Source organism: Armigeres subalbatus, chromosome 1, assembly GCF_024139115.2.
Source record: "Armigeres subalbatus isolate Guangzhou_Male chromosome 1, GZ_Asu_2, whole genome shotgun sequence".
NCBI lineage: Eukaryota > Metazoa > Arthropoda > Insecta > Diptera > Culicidae > Armigeres > Armigeres subalbatus.
In genome coordinates this window covers 96878024-96900926 of record NC_085139.1, presented here as the reverse complement: position 1 = coordinate 96900926, position 22903 = coordinate 96878024, and the positions used below count along the sequence as shown (strand labels likewise).

Below are 22903 nucleotides of genomic sequence, written 5' to 3'. Positions count from 1 at the left end.
CCTAAACTAAGAAGCGCTTCTAGTCCAGTGCGGCTAATACTTGGATGGGAACCGTCCTGGCTGACCTGACCGGTGATCTACGATCCTTTTCTCAAACACTTCCTTTCTCCAGTGGGTTTTCATTTTCCTGCGCACCATGTGCACAACACAATGCGATACAATTGTGGTTGCGGACCTAATGGCCCGTTTACATATGGGCTAGTTCTAGCGGACAATGCACTGTCCGACAATACTAGCTCGATATTAGCATAATGTAAACACTATTAGCACATGACAATTTCTGTTTACATTATGCTAATTTCGCGCTAGTACTGTCGGACAGTGCATTGTCCGCTAGAACTAGCCCATATGTAAACGGGCCATAACTCTCTTCAGCTTGCGACTCGGTGAAAGTATCGGACCAGACTACCTCACTGCGATTCTGTTCCGCTTCGGTCCGTTCCGCCACCGCAAGTCAATCCAACGATGCCACGAAGTATGCTCGTGTCTACCAAAATGTGCTTGCTTCCCTGCTCCCAATTCTTGCTCATTTTGGTTATCATTTACCAATCTATTTCTCTCTCCTGTCTTTTGTGTTTTGTCCTTGATCTTACTTCTACCTTACCTGATTCAAAACCTGAAAACTCAAAGGTGATATAATTTACCAAAAGCTGGCCCAGAACCAGATGCAAAGGATGAGCAGAAGTTTTGGATAAGCTAATAGAAAACGATGTTTACTGTCCAACGTCCAGAATCGAAAGAGAACATTTATTCTTCGTTTTGTGTTTACAAAACCTCCGGAGGAGTTACGACTGTTAGCTTACAATTCTAATTTCAGTTCATTGGATTTACACATTAAATTCTATTTATTGTACATAGTCTTATATTTACCTATATACACTGAACACAACACTGTCTAGTGAACGAAAAATATCCTTCTGATTCGGCCTTCTCTCGTTGATCATGGCCCGTTTACATATGAGCTAGTTCTAGCGGACAATGCACTATCCGACAAAACTAGCGCGATATTAGCACAATGTAAACAGGAATTGTCCTCGCTAATAAGCGTTTACATTATGCTAATTTCCCAAGCAACCAGAAGTTCAGATTTTACTTAAATTTACTCTTAACCGAACTAATTGGTTCACTATGGTTCACATCAAGTTCCAAGCATCCTTAACGGAACTTTAAAGTTCACTTAAAGTTCCGTTACATACAAAAAATTACTTAAAATGAGAGCTGATTAAGCCAAAATAGCCCTTCTTATCCGAACTTCTGGTTGCTTGGGTACGTTCTAGTATTGTCGGATAGTGCATTGTCCGCTAGAACTAGCTCATATGTAAACGGGCCATCAACGTTCTGCTGTTGACGATGGATGTCATCGCGCCACACCGCGTAAAGCAGTAATTAGCATAATGTAAACGCTTATTAGCGAGGACAATTCCTGTTTACATTATGCTAATTTCGCGCTAGTATTGTCGGACAGTGCATTGTCCGCTAGAACTAGCTCATATGTAAACGGGCCATAAAGATCGTTGCTAGACGATCGCTGTTTGATGGTTTCTCTTGCAGGGGTTCTCAGCGCACGGTGCACATATTGCGAAATTGATTTAATTCAATGATTTCAAATTGTTTCGTTTGACAATCATTTCTCAAGTATCTAAGCTAATAGCCTAACCAAAACCTGCACGTAACAGCTTGCTGACGGACGACAACAACTTTAGTCGTGAAATACGAAGACAAATCATCTGGGGAAGTCGTGCCTCATAAGACCGGACCAAAAACTGATGTAAAATGCAAATATTTTGCTGATCTGATCCAAAATTATACGTTTTTGTTATCTGACCTCCAAATTGTAAGTGAGACCGACGACCCATTCTCACTGCCTGCTTGTTCTGATAGGTAATAAGAATTAGTAAAAAAAAGTTGAGCAGGAGAAAAAGAATTTCAGACATGAAGTCGATTTGAATGCTAAAATTCAAAAGATAATAATCAAAAACCCTGATTAATCCACCTAGCGGTGTTGGTGCCTTTCTCGTGCAAAAAAAACTAAAAAATATGAGTGAGTGTTTTTTTTAGCGTGTCTTGCGCATAGAAAATAGTATTTTAGCCATAACTTTTGATCCCATAGTTCAATTTGACCAATTTTCAATAGCAAACAATGGGACAGGATTCTCAGTCGAATGGAACTTGTTGTAAGTAATTCGACCAATGCTAAGTTCCAAAAAGTGTGTCTACAAAATTTTGTACACATACACACAAAGCATTGGTTCGGCTATCTGCAGCGGACGCCTCCAATGTAGTCAAGTTAGGGAGCGTCAAGGTGGGATGGTCGGTATGCCCTGTGGGCATATACGAGCAACCCGAAGTTTGCTTCAAGTGCCTGGAACCGGGGCACAAGCAATGGGACTGCAAAGGCCCTGACAGAAGCAATCTCTGCCGAGGCTGCGGATTGAAGAGACATAAGGCACAATGCTGCACGAACCATCCCAATTGTTTGATTTGTTCCAGCAAAGCTGTGAACTGTGGGGGGTTCGATGTGCCCGGCGTTAAAGCGTGCTGCAAAATCACAGTGCAGGTAACGCAGATGGCTTGCTCGGCCTCGCCCGAGTGTTTGGTGTGCGCATGTTTAGAGGAAACGGCGGAACACGTGTTGTTCGTGTGCTCACGTTTTCGCGCAATGCGTGACCACATGCTTGCCACATGTGGTCTGGACACTACCCCGGACAACCTAGTTCGGAGGATGTGTAAAGATGAAGTTGGCTGGAACGCCGTTTTATCGGCTATCGCCCAAATCGTCTCGGAGCTACACAGAAGGTGGCGCGTGGACTCAAGGATGGCTAGTTCAGGCGCAAATAAGGGGTGGTCCAAGGGATCGGAGTCGGCTTCATGGGTCATACCGGTGGTCATGATCTGTGGTCGAACTCGATCCTTTTATCGAACAAGTGGCCGCGCGAAGAACAACATGGTATCGTCGCTTTCGCGGCGTTGGTCAACCGGGCGGGTTCCGAGCCCGAGGACGGAAAGGGGTCCTCGTCAAGGCTGGGGCAGGCGTAGGCACCGCGTCGGCAAGTCCCCCTGTGTGCTGGCGAATAGGCCCTATCGCAGAGAGGTCAATTTGGGGTGCACGCGGCATCATCATTCTTGATACCAGTCGTGCAGAGGGAAGCAGGCGCGAAGTCGATCCTTCCCACCTTCCGAGGACATATATACCTATAGGGCGTGGTAAGGCCACCTGGAAAGCCGGCAATGCGCTGGCACGATAGCATGGTGTTCTTCTAAAAAAGCGAGTTACGATGTTCGGTGCTGCAAGGACACGCAGCTAACCTCGAGGGTGCGTTGTGCACTGGCTCCCCTTTGAAGCATTACTTTCTGGTTGTACCGAAGGGACTATGGGCTTGGCGCCAATGGAAACGGTTTAGCGGGTCGGGGATGTAGTCCTGCCTCCCTCGGTGATCCCTAACCCCGCACTTCCTGGTCAACCCTGGATGTCTGTTGAGCAGATTCCCCTCCATTGCTTAGGAAGACAAAAAAAATACACACAAACAGACATCACCTCAATTCGTCGAGCTGAGTCGATTGGTATATGGGTCATTCCGCGCCAAGTGACCGAGCACGGGCAATTAACCTATTTAAAAATAATGAAAAATACCTAGCACATATTAATTTTGGTCCATTATTTTGAATAACCATATGACCCATGGTGATTGAACCGCCCCTCGGCCAGAAACCCCTACCTGTTTTTAAAAAATTTTTAAAAACATGCGGTTTTCAAATATCGATATCTCAGCCCCCGATAAAGCTACAAGAAACTTTAATACCAGTTTTCCGCTTGAAATTTGATGAAGTTTTTAGAAAAAATACATTAGACGCTGAGCAGTGTTGCCAACTATATTATTTTTCTCACAAAATTATAAAAAAGCATTTTTCTCAAAATACGTATATTTTTTTCTTCGATTTCTCAACGGATTCGAGCTTAACAGACTTTTTCCAGTCCAAAACACTTATCGATACAAAGTAAAATGCGCCATTGCTGAGAAATGCAGCTTTAGTAAATCTTATTTGGGTCATTCCGCGCCAAGGGACCGAGAAAAAGTGAAAACTTGCAGGTGAATACTATGAATTCCAACCAAAATAGGTGTATCTACTTACTTTGGGCCCACATTTCGAAAAGCATTTGACCCGACCGTTTGAGCCGCCCCTCCGGCCAAACATTCCTCCCCGTTTTTGAAGATTTTTAAAAACATGCCATTTTCAATAATCGATATCTCCGCCCCTGATAAAACTACAATAAACGTTAGTACCAGTTTTCCGCTTGAAATTTTGTAAAAAAATTTCTCAAAATACGTATTTTTTTAAATTTCACAGCGGATTTGAGTTTATCAGGTAATTTTCTGTCAAAAACACTTATCGACCCCCAGAGCAGTCGCGAGATAATCATTGATGTGCCGCGAAAGACAACTCTTGATTCATACTTGAGTCCCTTGTTTGTCCTAAAAATGTATACCAGCTTTTAGATTTGAATCTTATAAGTAATGATTAGATTTGGAATACTAATAAACGAATGAATAAAGAACAACAAATTTTAAGAAGCAAATAGCCTAGGTATCAAAAACAGGTGGAAATATGAATGCTGAACTGAGCTGGTCGTCAAAATCCATGTCCAATCCAAAAACAATATAAATTCAATTGAAAAATCTATTCGAAATCCAACCCGTATCTAAACCAAATTCAAACCAAAGCAAATCAGAATCCAGTCAAATCATATACAAATCCAATTCAAGTCAGATCCAAATTTAATCTAAATTCAATCAAAATCTGATCCAATTCAGATCCAAATCTAATCCAATCCAAAGCTGATCCAAATCCTATCCAAATTCAATCCAATACAACACTAATCCAAATCGTTTGAAATTCAATCCAAATCCAATCTAAAACCAATCCAAATCCAATCAATGAACGAATATAAAGTAATTTATTATGATTCGCTCAATATAACTCACTTTTTATTAAATTTCTAAAAATCAATTCAAGGTGCAAACTTGTGGGTCGCAAACAATATTGGATTCTGCTAGACCCACCTAGCCTATCCAAAAAGTTTGGGAACCTCTGTACTAAGGAATTAAAGAGGAAGGGGTTCGAAAATGCATCGTGGTTTATGGGCCACCCCTTATTGATTATAAATTTATGTTCTGACATAATTATCAAAATTTTATTATCTTCAGACGAATTTCAGTGTTCAGAAAGCTCAGTAAGGAACATGAAAAAATGCGTTGACACAAAAGGTATTTCGTGCTGCCCCAATCTTAAGAGGGGTAATCCCCTCCAACAGGAAATCGTACAAAAATTTCAGGATTTCTATCGCGAGGCCGATGTAAGCAAGGAACTGGCTGAAAAAAGAGTACAAAAGCGTGCGTGAAGGAGAAAAACGGGTGCAGAAGCAGAAGCGTTTGGTTCTAGCGAATCTGTCTGAAATATATGCCCTCTTCAAGGAAAAAATGTTTTTTTTTACAAAATTGGATTTATCAAATTCGCCGAACATCGGCCGCCCGAATGCGTTTTAGCAGGAGCAGCAGGCACTCATACAGTATGTGTATGTGTAATCCACGAGTACTTCAAACTGATGTTTACGGGAGCAAAACTTGATCTCATTGAAGTTAATGGAATCAAAGCATTTCCCTCGTTTAAAGATCTATTGAAACTGAACCTTTGTAGCCCACCAGCAGAGCTAATTGAGCAAAATGCAGTCATGTAACTACTGTCCTAATGTTGGTTTTTCATTACAGCACCCAAATGAGTGCTATAATGAAATTTATGCAACCCATTTGAGTTGCATAATGGTCATTACATCACCCATTTCGTTGGGATGGAAAAGTAGGCCGTTTTATCAATCAAAGACGAACTGTAAACCAGGTATTATGATCAGGAATTGCAAAAATAACTTTGAACCATTAAAACATATTCAGTGGAAATCTGGCATCACTGGCCTCAAAAGCATTATGTGCTACAAAAATATGTTTTTTTTGTAAATTATTCGAATAAAACTAAAAAAAACTACATTATCATAGTTGTTTATCTTTACAGAACGAATTGAACGATATGCTGAATGAAAACCTTCGATTATACCTAACTAAAACCGACCCTTCTATCAAAAGTTTGATTTTGGAGTGATCTTATAGCCTTTACGTATACTTAGTATACGAGGGAGGCAAAAAGATAATAACGAAAAAATAAATTTTCAAAAAATTATCCAATAGACTCAACTACTTCAATTCGATGCTTACTTGCTATCTGGCATACCTACCAAAAAAACTTGGTATCGAAACAAAAGTATCGAGTATTTTCTTGTATCGTTTCAACCCTTGCGGACCATGCTCGAGGAGGAAGGCAAAGATGGTGTTTGCTTCAGATACGACTAAAAGGCCGGGAACACCGCTAGTCATTAAAGTGGACGGATCCGGTGCAGTATCAGCATCAAGCAGACATAACAGTGAAAAAAATTTCCATCGACCATGAATTCCACGTCTGTTTTAATTTGATTGCGATGATGACATTCACATTACACTCATTTTTGGCTTTTCACGCTAGCGCTTTATGTCGCTAGGAATAGGAATAGGACTCGCAAACGACCTTTTTTTGTGCGCGTGCAACATAAAAAGCCTTATTGTCGTACTAAACTAAACTGCAAGACAAAGGTACGGAAAACGGTAGTTCTATCCATCTTATCGAAGTAAGTAATAATCCTATTCGCGAAGTCGAAGCAAATTCTGCTCTTCCCTCTTATGGTAAATCCCATTGCTATCTGTCAGAGTTTGAGTGAAACATGGCCGCCATCTCCTCCTCTCTGTTGCTCTACTGTAAAAACGGTAAAAACCCATAAAGAACTGTCATTGTTTGTGTGAAGAAATTTGCTTCGACTTCGCGAATTCTATAGTAAACGCATAAGGCTTTCGGAAATGAATTGAAAAAATACATTGGTGTATGTGCAATATGATGTGTTTTTAATAAGAAATTATAAGAGGTGATTCAAATATGGTATACACAGGATTTCATGGCTTTTTTAAATCCCATACCTCTTCACGCTTCTCGTAAATATAATCTATTTTGAGAACAAATAGTTACACTATTGAAAACAATTAAATATTGATTTACAATCAAAAACTTTTTTTCGTTTTCCACTAAGCTATGCCAAATAAGCTTTGTTCTAGCACTTTTCTCAAAGATGATTTCTTCCCATTGAAATCTTTGAAAAGAGTGGGCGGGAGAGGGGTTAACTCTGGGGTAAATATTTGGATATCATTTCGAATAACCCTTCTAGCACTTACCATTCTTCCACCGATGCATCATTTCCAAAGCATTGCATATTACTAAAACTCATAGGTTTCACTGTAAATGGATCTCCGGCATTCTCATCGCAGACAAGAAATTCACCGTAACATTTATTCGTTAGAACTGAACCGTAAACGTACTGTTTGAGAAGTGTGATCCGAAGTGCGATTACTTACTTGCTTGTCTCCCAATATAACTGTAAGACACATGACATGATAGTAAATATCAAATTTTATTTATTTTATTATTTTTAGAACTTTTATTTAACAACTTACTAATATTATCGGTTGCTCGCTATGGCGATCGTGTCGAAGATGACCTTGTAGTCGGTTGACTCAGCTGGACCCGTAGGCACTTTCATCGGCGTGAGGTACCCTATTTAAAAGATAAAATCACATCAGTTTCAAGTGGTGTTTGAGCGGATGTCTATTTCATGATACCGAGGTAATAGTATTTTTCACTAATCATCTGCTCTATTACAGATTCGTGCCAAGTAATTTATGCAGCATGTAATTTGGAACGCAAAAAAAACAGGTTGCTTAAGAGGTACGACGCACAAGCAAAACTAGTTAGTCAGTCTGGCAACGGTATTATAAACGATCACGAGTAAGCCTCGTGAACTAGGGCTCACTCATGACCGTTTATAATACTGATTCTATTATGTACCGTATCTTCGATGCTTTGATAACCCGCCGCTTCCTTAAGCTTATTACTTATAGCCGACTCTCAGCTTAGTGTTATAAATGCGCTTTAACAGTTATTAATTGAGAGTTTTTGATGACAATACTCTCTGTCCTGAGAGCCGAGAAAGTTTCCAACCCGAAAGATCCTCTCTCTATTGAATCGAGAATCGAACCTCTGGCATGATAGTGACGTGTATTTACGGATTAAGCTATCTGAGGCATTGCCAGTGCCTTACCACTGGTATTTGATCGCACACAGCGTTAGTATTGTTGTGTTTTGGTTGGCTCTAGAGTTTTAAAGATCGGATGCCAGCCAGGAATGTTATGTTCTGTGTCCGTTTATTTGGTCATTAGACAGACAGCATGATTTCTACCACAGTTTTTCCGTCTGAAAATCGAGCTATCTGTTTCACGCCTTCATACATCCTCGTGCGGTATTGTAGCAACTTTGGCAACGCCACGCTACGTTCATCTCCTCCACTAACGCTTTGCATTCGCCAGTAATGCGTAGCTATTGTTTAGTTGCCTATGGCGGATCGTTGAAAGTTCACATTATATTCTTTCAGCTCTTTGTTAATTTCTTCGCCATCGACATGGTGCTAGCCAGAGCCCGATCTTGTTAAAGTTACGTGCCATAACATGAATGTCATCAGCAAAAACCTTTTACTCATATTTTCACCTCATACACTTCAATTCATTTGATATCATAGTCTACTCATCACTGTACATGCCTTGTCTATTTTTTTCTCCGTTAACTTTCTTTCAGATTATCACTCACGTCCGCCACATCCCTCAGTACTTCCGTCGTCCCTCCTACCTGCCCTCTGTAAATCGAACCATGCACTGGAAATACTGTGTCACAAGTTGTCACAAGGGTCTTATACAAACCGAATATACAAATTATTAATTCTGGATTACACATACGAATAAAATAGAAACTATCTAGCTCTCTTTGATTCATTGTGTAATTTTGTTTACACGGTTGTGTATATAACATATCACTGATGATTTCTTGGAGGCGGCATGATTTTAAGGCGATCCATATTTCGAGTCCACTTTGAAGAATACCTACAGTCTAACGCTCTACACACATGTTAATACGAACCCGACTGGAGGAAGCGACCTGCTAAAAGCTATATCGTTCAAATTTCGCAACTTCTTACGCGCCTGGCTGCTCCAATTTCAGCAAACCTTTAACAGATTCTAGAAACACCATCCGACCAGATTCGAAGAGGACAACGGAATAATGTTTTTCAGAAAACTCTCCATTCCACATCCATTTAATTTTTTTAGCTTACATTTGATACCACAATGCACGGTTCGAGGCCACATCTCTCCATCCTCGATTGCGCCCTACACTCGACATGTCGTTCTGTACCTAGTTTGCTCATCTCACTCGCTGTGTACCACGCCTTCTTGTACGGATCGAAAGCGAACACTACCTATGCAGGGTTGCTGTCTGGCATTCTTGCAACATGCCCTGCTCATCGTACCCTTCCGGCTTTAGCTACCTTCTGGATACTAGGTTCGTCGTAGAATTGAGCGAGCTCGTGGTTCATCCTTCGCCACCACACATCGTCCACGTGCACACTGCCAAAGATGATCCTAAGCACCCATCTCTCAAATACACCGAGTGCTCGCTAGTCCTTCTCGAGCATGGTTCAAGTCCACAAACATAGAGAACTACCGGTCTTATGAGCGTTTTGTAAGTGACACATGTTGATGCGGGTGTGGATAAGGTGAAGGGGGTCAACCCTTTAGGGAAGTCCGTAGTAGGCTCGGCTTCCACAGATGATGCCGTTAACAAGGATCCAAGGTAGACGAATCCCTAGGTAGGCCCTGTCGCGCTCGGTTCCACCCACAAGCATGTATTTTGTCTTCAATGTATTAACCATCGGTCCAACTTTTGTTGCTTCACGTTTCAGGAGGGTGTCATTTCAAATGTTCGGCCGACAATGTCCAAGTCATCCGCGAAACAAACTAATTGACGGGATCTGTTATAAATCGTATCCCGGCTCTCCGCATGACACTTTCTAGCGCAATATTGAACAACAGGCACAAAAGTTCATTACCTTGTCTTAGTCCCCGGGCGGGATTCGAACGAACTAGAGTGTTCGCCCGAAATCTTCACACAGTTTCGCACACAATCCACCGTTGCTTTGATCAGTCTGGTAAACTTCCCAGGAAAGCTGCTCTCGTCCATAAATTTCCATAACTTTACGCGGTCTACACTGACTGTAGTAAGCCGCCTTGAAATCGATAAACAGATGGTGCGTTACGATCTGGTATTCACGGCATTATTTGAGGGCAGTAAAGATCTGGTACGTTGTCGAGCGGCCGTCAACAAAGCAGGCCTTATAACTTCCCACGAACTCATCCACTATTGGTTACAGACAACGGAAGATGATCTGGAATATCACTTTGCAGGCGCGGATAAGGATGGTGATCGCTGCACTTAACTTTTCTCAAGGTGTGGGATCGTTGGCTTTCATTATCCGCTGAACTGACGTAGTCATTTCCTCCGCTGCCTTGACTCTCACTGCCTGCACTCTCAGCGCCATTTAAACGTTCCTCGTAGTGCTGCTTCCACCTCTCGATCACCACACGTTCGTCCGTCATGATGCTTCCATCCTTATCCCTTCTAGTTCTAGTTCTAGAAGTGCAACATCGGTGTGGAAATTCGTGGCTTTCTTACTGATTTTGAGTCGAATGACGAACACCTGCTCCATGATACAGAATTGGCGCATAAATCGTTTAAATATGATCGCAGTTGGATTACAGTAAATTGGTCATACTGTTGAATCAATTGTATCTGCAGGTAAATGAAGTTATAGATTAAAGAGATCATATCTTATTGGAGGTGCTATTGTTTGTTGTTGATCACAGATTGAAACAAAATAGACATACAAAAGTGGTTAACAAAAGTTATACAAGAAGCTTAGCACTAAAATATTCAGAAAAATATATTAAGCTCTTTTAGTGGAATGTATTCAACCGTCTAAGACGAATTAAGTACTGTCCATATTAACTGGTGGAATTAAATGGACAGTACTTAATTCGTCTTAGACGACTAAAATATTTTTTATTGATTTATTTTCACTTGTAGGTACTTGCACTTACCTCGGAATTGTCTTCAATGTTTTATTTATCAACCGTGTTTGCTATTTATCTGTTTTGAATGTGTGCGACGATGATCCTGGAACGATAATCACGAAACACGACTGTTACCCCGTGGTGCATCGAGCGTTTGATTCCTTTTTCCTCAGCACAGTTTAAACTATAATGATCCATACCAGCGGTTCTCAACCTTTTCCTTGAGAGGTACCCCTTTGTGTTTTTGTATTCATTGAGGTACCCCTATGTTAATAAGCGTAACTCATAAGATTATCTAGAAAGAGTGCTTTCGAACCTATTGAAACGAGACATTTGAGTATCTTGAAATGACGTTTTTGAACCTTTTGAAAGTAGGCTTCCAAGTTTCTTCAAAGAAGAATTCCGAGCCACTCGAAAGGAAGTTTCCGAGCCACTTGAAAGGGGGATTCCAACCCTCTTGAAAATGGGCCTTCCGAGCCTCCAGAAACTGGGCTTCCGACCCTTTTGAAAATAAGAGACTTCCGAGCCACTCGTAGGGATTGGCTAAAAGCATTCCGAGTCCCACCAACGGAGGTTTCTAAGCTTCCTGAAAGAGGGAATTTGAGCCTTATGGAAGGAGTCTTTTGAACCTCTTGATAAGAGGCTTTAGGAATCTTGAAATGACGTTTCTGAGCCTTTTGATAGTAGGTTTCTAAGCTTCTCGAAGGAAGAATTCCGAGCCTCTCCAAAGGAAGTTCCGGAGAAATTTGAAAAAAGGCTTCCGAGCCTCTTGAAAATGGGCTTCTAAGCCCTTTTGAATGGGGGCTTCCAACCCTTTTGAAAATAGGCTTAAGAACCACTTGAAAGGGGGTTGGCTGAAAGAAGAATTCCGAGCCCCTCGAAAGGATATTTCCGAGCCTGATGAAAGGGGTCCTTCGAGCCTCTTGAAAGGAGGCTTTGACCATCTTAAAATTACGTTGCTGAGCCTTTTGAAAGTAGGCCCCTCGATTGGGTTTCTGAGCCACTTAAAATAGGGTGAGGAAGGATGCTTCCGAGCCTTTTGAAAAAGGGCTTCCGGGTCTTTTGAAGGAGGGCTTCCAACCCTCTTGAAAAGGAGGCTTGTGACCCTCTTAAAAAGGGGTATCGCAGCCTCTTGAATGAGGGCATTCTATCTTTTTTAAACGGGGCTTCCGTATCTCATGAAAGGGGGCTTCGAACCCTTTTGAAAAGGGGGCTTCCGATCCTTTTGAAAATAGGTTTCCGAACCATTTCAAAGTGGGCTGGCTGGAAGAAGAATTCCAAACCTCTCGAAAGGAGATGTTCGAGCCTCTTAAAAGTGTTCTTCTGAGCCTCTTGAAAGAGGCATTGATCATCTAGAAATGACGTTGCTGAGCCGTTTAAAAGTAAGCTTCCAAGCTGATTTAAAAAATTCCGAGCCACTCGAAAGAAAGTTTTCTAGCCATTTGAAAGGGGGCTTGAAAACGGAGCTTCCGAGGCTCCTGAAACTGGGCTTCCAACCCTTTTGTATATAGGCTTTGAAACCACTTGTGGCCTTTTAAAAGGAGGCTTTTGAGCCTCTTGAAATGACGTTGCTGAACCTTTTGTAAGTAGGCTTCCAAGCTTCTCGAAGAAAGAATTCCGAGCCCCTCGAAAGGAAGTTTCCGAGCTTTCAACCCTCCTGAAAGGGTGCTTTTTGAAAAAAGGCTTCCTAACCACTTGAAAGCGGGCTGGCTGCAAAAAGAATTCCGAGCCTCTCGAAAGGAGGTTTCTAAGCCTCTTAAAAGGGGAATTGGAAGGAAGCTTTCTTCATCCCTCAAGACTTCTGCACCTTCAAATTAAATATTTTAGTTAAGAAGTATATTCTTAACATATTTCATAATTTTGTTTCGATCAAGTAGATTGCTTTTGAAGTTTTTTCGATCTTCTGTCACACACTGTGTTGGTGGTGGACATGATTCGATATGTTTTGATTTACTGATTGCTATGCGTAAATAAATAAATTTTTATTGGAATCGTAATACGTCCGCCATTACGCATGTTCGTCCGAGGTACCCCCTGGGATCAGCGAAGGTACCCCTGGGGGTACATGTACCCCAGGTTGAGAACCGCTGATCCATACGATACGATCCTATTAGATGCTATTTATAAAAGAGCCATTGCAGCTAAGATTAGTTTTTACTTACATGTTTTTTCTCCTTAATTTTATTAGATAACATAGAAAAATAATAAAAACGGAGTACTTTCTCTGTTCATTAGTTATTACAAGTTTTTCTTCCTTAATATACCTATTACTAATATCAGTAGACCTAGTTTTTATCACTTGCTCATTCAACTACTTAAATCATACTCTCACAACATTTATTCAACCCTTATATAATTCAACATTTATAAAACCCTTATTCAGGGTTCTCATTTATCTTCTCCTTAATGGTATTACATCCCTCAGTGGGATATTGTCATCTTGTAACTGCCATCATTAACTGAAAGGTTTCTAATCCAACTTACCATTTTTGCATTCGTATATCATAAAGCTAATAAAGTGTTACTTTTATGCCCAGGGAAATCGAGAAGTCCAACCCGAAAATTTCCTAGACCGGACCGGGTAACGAACCCACCCACCTTCAGCATGGGCTTTATTTGTATCTACGCATCGCATGTCTCTAAGGTCATTGCTTTAAGAGAAAAACTTTTTTTCGCATTATTGAGATGTGTATGGTGAGCTTTATTCCATACAAAAAGTACCAGATACAACCTATGATTATGCGTTTGTAACACACCATTAAGCTATTTTAATGACATTTTTTTTGTCATAGATTGAAATAACATTTGTAGAATCTTACCTTGATCTTGAGAAACACTATGCTATCAGAAATAAAAACAAACACTAATTTGAACTCGTCAGCTATTTTATTCATTTATAAAAAAAACACGCTATACACTTGAGACGTTTCACAGCTTCCTCTAATTCTCCACAACTCTCCCTGTTTTAATAAATACTCTTCACTCAAATCATCCATCTTTGTTATACACTCATACCCTACTCTACAATAGTGCTGTCTAATGAGCTTCTTCTTCTTCTTATTGGCATTACATCCCCACACTGAGACAGAGCTGCCTCGCAGCTTAATTTTTTATATAATCACTTCCACAGTTATTAACTGCGAGGTTTCTAAGCCAGGTTACCATTTTTGCATTCGTATATCATGAGGCTAACACGATGATACCTTTATGCCCAGGGAAGTCGAGACAATTTCCAATCCGAAAATTGCCTAGACCGGCACCGGGTATCGAACCCAGCCACCCTCAGCATGGTCTTGCTTTGTAGCCACGCGTCTTACCGCACTGCTAAGGAGGGCCCTGTCTAATGAGCAGCTCGAAGTTTCTCCCGTCCTTCTCGTTATTTTTATCAACAAATGAACATTAGCGGGATGGGAATATCTTCGAGCTTCGAGCTTTGAGTTGCTCATTGGACAGCATTTTTGACTCGTTCAACACCGTCGTACAGCTGCACTTCCAGGAATATTTTAGGAGCGGGAATCGAACCCATGACTAGTCGTTTATTAAGCAACGATTGAGCATGTAGCAAGTCATTCCTAATTCGAAAAAAATACTTACCTTTGAGCACTTTTCAACTTACTTTTGCTATCCGGAGATGAGCCAGCCTCGGGCTGAAAATCTCCTAAATAAAGACAAAAAAAACTTACTTTTGAGTTCTTTTTATTCCTTCTCATGTTGTCTGAAGCCTCTTAAAAGGAGGCATGACAAATTTGAAAAAAACGCTTTTGAGCGTTTCGAAAAAAGACTTTCAAGTTCTTTGGAAGAAGAATTCCAAGCTTCTTGAAAGCAGGCTTCCGAGCCTCTTAAAGGGAGGCCTCCAAACCTCGTCAAAGAAGGCTTTTCAGCATCTTGGTAGGACGCTTCCGAGCCTCTTGAAAGAGGAATTCCAAGCCTTTTGAAGGGGTGCTTCCGAGCTTCTTGACAGGAAGCTTTCGAGCCTTCTGAAAGGAGGTTTTCGAGCTCATGAAAGGAGGCTTCTAGGCTTCTTGAAAGGAGGCTTACGAGCCTCTTCAAAAGTGGCTTTCAAGCAGGGCTGAAAATAATCGTTCTCGTCGTATGAAGAAAGCGAAAAAAATATAGTCTTCGTCATAACATTGCACAACGCAACACCTATTCGTTTTCTTCGCGCTACATACCTACCACAACGATAGTCGCGCAGCCAAAAGATATGACACTTCTTCACATAATTATTTGGTCGTCATTATAGACGGACTGGTTAAAAACATAGTGGCGTTTCCAATAATCAAAAAGTAGGAACTTTAGTAACATAAATGTATTGATAATATTTATAACGCCTTCGTACGTTACTTTAAATTCATTATTACAAATAATTGATAAAAATCTTCGCATGCCAGCTGCCGCTTGAAGAATGACGGTATGACGTTCTTCGGTGTCATCATGACAATTTGGTTGCACGACGAACGCTAACGTCGTGTGCGTCATCGACGATGCATCGAGTAGCAATAAAGACACTACAACTCGTCGCTACTGTGGCATTTCGTGCTGCGACGATAACTATTGTCAGCCCTGCTTTCAAGTATCTTGGAAGGCGGCTTATGAGCTTCTTGATAGCAAGCTTTCAAGCCTCTTAAAAGGAGGCTTCCGAGCCGTCTTGAAAGGAGTCTTTCAAGAAGAAACCCAGGGAAGGGAGGCTTCCGACCCTCTTGAAAGGAGGCTTCTGAGCTTCTTGATATGAAGCTTTCGAGTCTCTTGAAAGGAGGCTTCCAAGCCTCTTAAAAGGAGGCTTCTGAGCCTCTAGACATGAAGCTTTCGAGCCTCATGAAAGAAGGCTTCCGAGCTTATTACAATTATCAATACTAATAATAAGTTTTTATTGGAAAGGTAATATATCCGCCATTAAGCATTCTTGTCCGAGGTACCCCCTGAGGCCAGCGAAGGTACCCCTAGGGGTACATGTACCCCAGGTAGAGAACCGCTGCTTTAGAGGGAGTAATACGAAGGGCAGGGATTGACACGAGTGGTACGATTTTGACGAAGGCACGGCACGTAACTTTGGGAAGATGGAAGAAAGGTAGTTCTCTAGTTCAGATAGACGATGCTCGTGGAGAACCAACGCGCATTCGGAGGTTTTGGAAATGAAAGTGCTGCGTACCATTTATGGTGGGATGCAGATGTCGGACGGTACGGGAAGGAGACGCATATATACCACGAGTTGCATCAGCTGTTGGGAGAACCATCCATCGTTTACACTGCGAAAATCGGACGGCTGTCGTGGGTCGGGCTGTAATCCGGTGAAAATGGTTCTCGCACGCAAAAAAATCGTTCCCAAATTCGTGAACCAGCAAAAATGCACCGTGATTTAATTCATGGATTCGGGAACGCCAGTCACATTTTCCAGAACGTTCCAGAAAACGTGACTGTTCCCAAATCCGTGGCTGTTGTTCTCGAAAAAATACACCGTGAACTTGTTAGTTCACGAATCCATGAACGCTTTTTTTTTGCGTGCGACAATGATCCGACGGGAACAAAAAGGCGAGGTGCGCAGCGAGTAAGGTGGATCGATCAGGTGGAAGATGATTTGCGGACCCTCCGTAGACTGCGTGGTTGGCGACGTGCAGCCATGGACCGAGCTGAATGGAGAAGACTTTAAAGGCTACTGGACTGAAAATAAATAATAAAAATAATTTGGCGGTTTACCGTTTCACTGTGGTTAGACTCTGGCATACCATAGCGCGCAAATGCGGCTAAGGGTTTTCCACTTTTCCCGTCCCGTTCCCGACTCCGAAAACAGAGGGATAAGCCCCACCTCCGAAGACCACCGTCTGTCGAGGTTTGTTTGCCCGGCAAGAAACCCAACTCAGGGCAGGTTTTCTGTATAAGAGTCCAAATAGCGATTATGGGGACGAAACAGGAATGCAAAAAAGCCTAATCGAGATGCCTCCAAAATTAGGAAACGTCCTAAGCTTTCTACAAAAATGGTCGATGCAAACCGTCGTTCTACCAATACACAAAGACGCCACTCATGCGTATCATCACTGGAAGAATTCCCCCAATTCAAAACTTTCCATTCGTTTCAGACACGTGACTGATTTCCCAGGCAGTCTATCCTGGTGTACAAAAATAAACAGAAAAACTAACTAGGTAGAAGGACGTGAACGTGAGAAATCTCGAAGACAAAAAAACTGTTACAGGGAAAGCACTACAATATTACGAACTTCGATTTGGTGTAAGACAAACGGAAAACATCTTGGGCTTTATTCAGATTTAGTTTAACCTAGGTTTTTATTAATGTTTTATGTTCCTTTTTCTCTTATCTTCTACTCTCTAGCTTTCCCTAATGTGTGCGGATTTTTGATTCTAGTGGCGTCACTTCTACTATCGATCATCGTCGATCTTCGATTTCGGGATTCATTTGTGTGGAGTTTACGCATGCGTATTGTTATTTGCTCTGTACTCACGGTACCCTTTTATCCGGCAGCGAACGAATGCTGATGATAAAGCAGAATTTAACCGGCGGGCCGTCGATGACGGCGGTGTTTTGCGGCAACAGTGCCAAATGCGGCGATTGCGAAGTTCACTCGTGGACTACGGCGACGATTGGTCCGAAAACGTTGGATTGCTGCCCAACGGAAATTCCCAAACGGTGGTTGGTCCCGAACTGGTACTGAGACACGCGCCGGCTAAAGATGGCGCAGATAACGACGATGGAGATCGTCGATGCCTTGGTGTTACTCTCGCTACGGGTCGTAGCGAAGAAAAAATGCTTTCGTTGGCCACTCTGTCAGAACGGTGGTTACCTTCCGGCTTTCCTCTCAAACCGGGACTCCTGATCGCTGAAGCGTAGGGTCGAGAGTCGCGTGATGGATGCGGTGTTTGGGCCGTGGATCGCTAGAAGCGAATTTTAATTAAAAAGTCGTCGAACGGCTGTTTGACACATTTAACAAAAAAAAAATCTCCACGCAACAAATTCATTAATAACTTTTCCAAATTTTCAATCTACAATCCAATTTACAATCGCACCCACAAACTTGACCGCACTAACCTTTTATCTTAGGTTATTAAACTATGCTACACTGAAGAAACAGAAAGTAACAATTATTAATATCTAAAAGACTTCTCACATTTAGAATTTATTACCAAATAAAACATACCGCGACACTAAACACTGATCACGCACTCTTGCCTCTTCCACGGTCCAGGTCAGAGTGAACGAGTAAAAGTTTTTGAAACACTCAAAATAAGTGAGGACTTATTGCTTCGTGACTGGAAGTACGTGAAATTACCGAAGTAATTGCCCGTCTCTATCAAACGACGATTCACATCAACCACGAATGTTAACCTATTAAAGCGCTATCTCTTTCGCTTTCCTTTTCCTCTGAATGACCTGTCTCGTTTAATTTATGTTTGAACTCTTATACTTTTTAGAAGAGAGCGCAACGCTCAGATTTGAACTTTGACCCCTCAGGTTTTATAGCGGAGTGGGAATGATTTCATACACATTAATTAATGAAGACGACTTGAATGCAAGCTATGCGGATTTGAAGTAGTACATTTTATTGGAAATACCTACATGGATACCTGGTTGGCAACAGCGTCGATCGTCGATTCCCCCGCGTGCAGCCTGTGTATTCGTGGACTTCCACGAAATCGCCGGCCCCTATCTGGTTCTCTGTTGAATGTTGTTTTCGCTATTCTTTCTTCCGACATTCGCACTAAGTGACCAGCCCACTGAAGTGTGCCGTATTTTATACGATTCACAATATTTTCTTCTTTGTATATTTGATACAGTTCATGATTCATGCGTCCATTTTCTAATTTTTCTCCGAGTATTGTACGCAGTACTTTTCGCTCGAAAACCTCGAAAGCTATCCGGTCCGCCTCTTTTAACGTCCATGCTTCATGTCCATAAAGGGCCACTGCTAGAATCAGAGTTTGGTATTTCTTGCGGAGCTCCGTTTCCATCTGCATGATGCGGGACCTAAGCTGGTTACGTAATCCGTAAAAGGCCCTATTCGCAGCAGCAATAGGTCTTTTCACTTCACGGGAAACGTCATTGTCATATGTCACAAGCGTTCCAAGGTAAACAACAACTTCAAACTTCAACAACTTCAAACACATCCCCATCAAGCACTACTTCAGCACCAACACCACTAGGTCTTCCTCTATCTCTACCTGCCACCATGTACTTTGTCTTGTTAGAGTTAATCGTTAAGCCTATCCTCGCCATCTCCCTCTTCAGTGCCAGTGGGACAAAAGTCTTCACTACTGCTTTGCGATCGATTCCAATAAGGTCGATTGCGTCCCCAAAACCCAGGATCATATGCGACCGTGTGATTATAGTGCCGTTCCTCTGCACGCCAGATCTCCTAATAGCACTTTCGAATGCAATGTTGAACAATAGACCTGCTTCAATTCGTATAAGGTCACAAACGATGTTGACACTTCGTCTGTAATCCGAATATTTGATTTACAGCATTTTACGCATCAGTCTAATCTGTTTCGCCGGAAAACCATGTTCGGACATTATCTGCCACAGCTCATTTCTTTTCACTGAATCGTACGCTGCTTTGGAATCAATAAACAGATGGTGAGTCTGCAAGTTGTACTCCCGGAATTTATCAAGAATCTTCCGCAGGCTAAACATCTGATCTGTCATTGATCGGCCCTCACGAAAACCTGTCTGGTATTCGCCGAGTTCTCAAGGGTGATCCCTCTGTGATTGGTACACTCTAGTATGTGCCCTTTCTTATAGATTGGGCATATGAGGTCATCCATTTTTTGGATAATGTGGTGTATTGATTGATGCGGTTGCTCACTTCCGTGTTTGAGAAGCTCGACCGGGATCTCGTCCTTCCCAGCAGCTTTACTATTTGTCAGCTCGTTTAGAGCCTTCTGTACCTCGTTCAGCGTTGGTGGTTCCACAGCTTGACCGCCGCCGACTATGACCATCCTACTCCATAATACGGCTTCATTTTCACCATTCAACAAATCTTCGAAGTGCTCCTTCCACCTGCCTGCCACCATATTCTTGTCTGTCAGCAAATACCCCTCTCGGTCATTGCACATGGCGGGCACTGGCGCAGTGTTATGCCGCGTGTCATTGACAGTTGCGTAAAACCTCCGCATATCGTTTCTATCCATGTTCTCCTGCAGTTCAGCTATCACACTCTCTTCGTGTTGCCTTTTTTCTGCGGTGGATTTGTTTCTCTTCTGACCTTGCTACACTGTACCGCTCTCTGTTGGAACGAGTACGAACCACTAGCATTCGAATCCTACCAACATTTTTCTCGTCCGTCACTCGCTGGCACTCCTCATAAAACCAACCATTTCGTTGGCGTCGCTGTGCAGTACCTAACACTTCCTGCGATGTTGTAGTCACAGCTTCGTGGATATTTTCCCACAACCTGTTGACGTCGCCAGATCCGGTGGCATCTCCTACCCGCTAGTCTAGCGTCTGGTGGTACTGTTCAGCAACTCCTTCAACTGGCTAGCGTTGGATATTAAAAGGCATATTTCTGTTGTTTCGTGAATTCGTGATGCTGGAAAGTCGCGCCCGATTTTTTGCAACTACAAGGTAGTGATCCGAGTGAATGTTCGGACCTCTGAAGGACCTTACATCTATAACATCCGAGAAATGTCGTCCGTCGATCAGCACGTGGTCTATCTGTGAGCAAGTGTCTCCACTCGGATGTTGTCAGGTGTGTTTGCGGATATTCTTACGTGCGAAGTAGGTACTGCTGATTGCCATCCCTCTAGCAGCAGCAAAGGTTACAAGTCGCAGACCATTATCGTTGGTAGCGGAATGGAGGCTTTCTGTACCAATGACAGGACGAAAGAAACTTTCTCTTCCGACCTGCGCATTTGCATCCCCGATCTTACCTCGTGTGTTGGGTACTCTCCGTAGGCCTCATCAAGGCTCTCATAGAACGTATCCTTCACGTCATCAAGCTTATCGTTCGTTGGGGCATAGATGCTGATCAGGCTATAGTTGATGATGATGATGATGAATAATTTGACCTTCATTCTCAACACGCAAATGCGGTCACTTATTGGCTTTCCCTGGATAACACGCTTCATCTGCTTCCCGAACACAATGAAATCAACTCCTCGTTCTGCACTGAATGAAGTGGGATCCACCATCCGGAATTCACGTTCTCCAGTTCTAGGCCACCGTATTTCCTGGATTGTTGCCACACTCACGCCGACCTGCTGCAGCTCACGAGCCAAGAGCCCAACACGTGCGGGTTGGTTCATTTAAAGTTTTCACGTTCCAAGATCCGACTTTCCAATCGTTGTCCTTTATTCATTGCCGGGTATGTTGCCGTTGAATCAATTGCTTTACTTTTGTGCTTATTCTGCGTCCCGAAAGACTCGATAATTGCCGATTTCGACACTTTTCACACGAGCCGACCGTGTAATTCAAATGGGAGGTATCGACAATTCTCATCCCAAGATTCGAAACGCCTCACCCCATATGGTCGGGGTTCACACGGAAGAAATAAACTACCCAATAGTGAGTTTAATTCACCCAACCTCGTACATCCGTACGGGAAGCCAAAATTGAGTAAGTAGGGTCGAAGTAGTTTGCCTTTACTCCCATGTTAAAAAAGTACCCAACGGAAAATTTATTGACCCAAATTTAAGTTTAATTCACTCAATTTCGACCTCAGGTAATAAAACTTAAAATTGGCTTCCCGTATTGAACTGGCGTCGTTGGATTGTTTGGCTCTTTTGTTTTTGACAACAAAAGAAAGAGTGGATGAAAGAGAAGAGAAAAAATAACTCAAAAGTAAGTTTAAAAATACTCAATTTTGAGTACTTTTTTTCTTCCGTGCAGCCAAACCGCACCAAGCGGCTTTTCGACTGTCTTGTGATATTTTGTTCGTAAAAGGACAGCGGAAGTAGTTTCACATAAATTTAAACGTACGTTTGCAGTAGGATATTCTAAGTTATGGGGTTGAGGGATATCCGATACGATTTACGATCAATTGAATCTGCTAAACGAAAGTTTGAGCAGAGAAATTGGAAATTTTTCGTTGGCGTTTGGTATGTTTTGGCTGAACCCCGACCATATGATATACAGAATAGGCGCACTTATTTTGTCCTTATTGGCGCTTTTCAAAGCTAAAGAACAGAGTCCACACGTAAAAAAAAATTAATGTTATTTATTATTAAGATTTCTAATACTTTTTTGCCAAAGCAGACGCTTAATGATACGTATAAGAAAAAACTTATACATCGCTTTTTATCACATACATTCGAAAACTTATACTTTTTATTAACTTATGAATATTATTAGCTTTTTGATATGGGATCATTCATTAGGTGGTATAATGAAGAGTATAAGTATTTTCGAATGGTTTTTGCCATAACATATAATGTTAATTACGTGTATTATATATAGATTTGCGCAAAGAGCAGGGAATCAATTTTTCGTCGATGCACATGCGGAACAAGCGACAAAAGAGAACCAACTACAAAGCTTTGCTTTTGTCGGAGATAATAATGACAAAGATCCGAAAAAAAATTTTCGCGACATAAAAGAAGACAATTTTGTTGCTAACTTACATTCCGTTATTTTGCATCATCTCTACAGCAAATTTCGGTTTTATGCTATCTCTGTTGATGACAAAGGGTATATTGTTAGGCGTTGCTCGAATATTGATTCCCTGGCAAAGAGTGAAGCCAAATCTACCTATTGAACTGTCAAACCGTCTACCTATTCGCGAAGTCGAAGCAAATTTCGTCAAACAAACAATGACAGTTCTTTATGGGTTTTTACAGTAGAGCAGCAGAGAGGAGGGGATGGGGGCCATGTTTCA

The 22903-nt window shown here is 42.0% G+C and overlaps 1 protein-coding gene across 2 annotated transcripts in view; it reads right to left on the bottom strand.

Annotated features, from left to right (window-relative positions):
• Window positions 1–7076: 7076 nt before the first annotated feature.
• LOC134203299 (uncharacterized) overlaps window positions 7077–22903 on the bottom strand; it is a 33057-nt gene continuing 17230 nt past the window's right edge. For both annotated transcript variants that reach the window (XR_009977562.1, XR_009977567.1), the window contains 2 exons: window positions 7584–7683; window positions 7077–7504 (listed from right to left, as the gene is read on the bottom strand). The gene's annotated coding sequence lies outside the window, so the exon portion shown is untranslated. The remainder of the gene's footprint in view (window positions 7505–7583; window positions 7684–22903) is intronic.